The sequence below is a fragment of the Sapajus apella genome, unplaced genomic scaffold (genome assembly GCF_009761245.1).
Source record: "Sapajus apella isolate SASKATOON/1434 unplaced genomic scaffold, GSC_monkey_1.0 scaffold54, whole genome shotgun sequence".
In the NCBI taxonomy this organism is placed as follows: domain Eukaryota; kingdom Metazoa; phylum Chordata; class Mammalia; order Primates; family Cebidae; genus Sapajus; species Sapajus apella.
Window position 1 is genome coordinate 1,981,541 of NW_022436994.1, and position 2,690 is coordinate 1,984,230.

The 2,690-nt window shown below is 38.1% G+C and overlaps 1 pseudogene; it reads left to right on the forward strand.

Moving 5' to 3' along the window:
* Nucleotides 1–433: 433 nt before the first annotated feature.
* LOC116527478 lies at nt 434–584 on the forward strand (annotated as a pseudogene).
* Nucleotides 585–2,690: the final 2,106 nt, after the last annotated feature.

The window sequence follows — 2,690 nt, forward strand, 5'->3', positions numbered from 1 at the left end:
ATTTAGTGTCGCTTTTTGCTTCAAACAGAAAATAAGCTGAGTTAATTTCAAAATTTAAATAAGTTCTTTTTACTTTAGCTTTAAGTTGAAATAGCATCAAGTTCATGATTATAGCCAAAATAATATTCAAATCTATAAATAAAAATAGCAGGCATACTTGTTATGATATGTCCCCCTTTAGCATAAAAAAGTAACAAATGTTTGTGGGTATTAAAGCAATATTTGAAAAGCAAAAGTAGTCAAAATGTTGTCAGAAGGTTGTGTAACGTTCTTAGGTATCTGTGACTGACCATTGGTGTCATAATGCTATGTCTTGATATTGAAAGCTACAATATAAGAGCTTTTTGTGAAATTTACATTAAATTTACTTTAAAAAGTTTAAGAATAAACATCACGGAACAATATTTTTGCTAAATTAAGAAAATGGCGAAGCATGCTTACCTGGCAGGGGAGATAGCATGATCACGAAGTTGGTTTCCCCAGGGCCAGGCTTATTCATTGCACCCTGGATGTGCTGAGCCCTGCAATTTCCCCAAATGTGTGAAACTCAACTGCATAATTTGTGGTAGTGGGGCACTGCATTTGGAAAAAAAAAAAAAGGTGAAGTAGGCATTGATTGTTGGACACGTATAATTTATAAGTCCAACATGCTCTGTGTTCTTAAGCCAAATGAAACAGAAGCCATAGTTGTTATGAGAAGACCTTGCAGCAGTTCACAGAGCAGTACAGTTTAGGGCCAAGACAACGAGATTCAGATGGGGAAGAGAGATGCAGGAGTCTCCCTGGCTAAAACTCTCATTCCCCAAAGTGCCAGTAGTTCTTGTGCACAGGCTTATAAGTCCATAGGTATAATTATCAGTGTTCCCAAAAGGGATCAGTCAGTTCCAAGATTCACTGCCTTCAGGGAAGCCCAGGGATACAGCTGCCTTCATGGTTCTCTCTGTCCATGTTCAATCTACTGCTCAAGGGTGATATTGACTAGGAGTCACATGGCCTAGCCATGTATCTGACATACCACTCTATCAATTTACCAGGAAGTAGAATTAGAAAGTTAACTTCAGGTCAAATCATCACATAGAAGGGGTGGAAGGGTTTTATGCCTATTAACAAATAGAAGCATAGAATCATAAAATAGAGGTAATGGATGACATATTAAGCTTTCTGCACATTGATTAATCATGTTTGCTATTAAGTTGTATTTAATTAATTAGATTTTAAAAGTTTTAGTTCATCCATGAAATAAGCCTGTAATTTTTCCTTCCAATATTCTCTTTGGCTGGTCATATTTAAGAGAAGTTTTGAAATTTTAGAAATCTATTTACGTTTAGAAAAATTTAACCACATATTGTCCTGTTTGGTTTTGTCTAAATCCTGGTCCTGTTTCCATCCTTTGATTGTTTTGCAGCAAACTCTACACCTCTACACATGTAATTCTATTTTTCTGTAGGTATTACATTATGTGTATCTAAATGATAGATTCTTTTTGCTGAACATTACTGTTATAAAATTATCATTCCTATAACAATAATTCCTTAGTATAACCAAATGCCTAGTCAGTGCACAAGTTTCCTAAGTGGGGGTGGGTGTTTTTTCCTACAACTCATCTCAAACTTATGTTATTTCCGTTTCACTGGGCCAACACTTGGGTTCTGAAAGCTGAAAAAAAAAAACAGTACAACTGAATATCTACTTTAAAATGTTTTTTTTTTTTTCATTTTCTATTTTTGTTTTGGCTCAAACAAATTTTCAAACATTAACCTCAAATTTTATATCAGACCATAGGACCCAGAATGAAAAAATCTGCAACAGGTTTTATCTGTCCTGAACACTCTGACGTTGGTGAGTTTGAGGGGTCTTTGTGGCCATGCTCTTAGAAAACACTGAGGAGACACCAGGACAGCGTGAGGACTCTGCTGCGTGAACTCAGAAGGGGAGTAGAGAGGGCAAGTCCATGTCTTTCTTGCAGCTGGGTGGATGTGGGGAAGAGCAGGGCAGCGTGAGACGGCTCTCTGCGTGGAGCCACACGGGTGGACTGGGGACGTGGGTAAACGGGTGGAGATTTGTATGAAGGCAAAATTTTGAGTAGTATAAAAAAATGTTGCTCTTGTCCAGAAAACCTTAATAGGCACTAATCAGTGGGGAGAAAAGAAGTTTCTTCCAAATGGCCCCGGGTGGCCAGGGCTCACACTGCAGGGGCTTGGAAGGAAGGTTTGTTCACTGCTTCACTTAAACAGAATGTGATGCTAGGGCGGCTCTCAGAGGCCCTTTGAATTTGGTATTTCTGGGTGTTCTGTTAAGATTTACAAACTGATAGAGCTATCACCTGACCAGATTATATTTTTCTGCACAATGGCAAAAGGGCTTTTTGTTGCAGAAAAACTCTCTTAAAAAAGAGAGTTGTAATGTCTAACTATTCCAAATAAAATTATGAGATACAAACTGTTTCAGTAGCATTATGGCGCACAAGGATTAATAGGTGGCCCTAAAAATGTGATATGAAAACCTCAGAAATACACCGTAAGATATAATTATGAGCATGCTTGACAGACATTTGAGTTTTGTCTATAAATTTCAGCATGTAACTGTGGCTCATGGGAAGAACCCAACTACCACGCCCAACCACTCACTCCTCAGCCACTCGGGCCAGCTGTCAGGGGATACTTTTTCCTTGACATAATATGGTTTCTGCC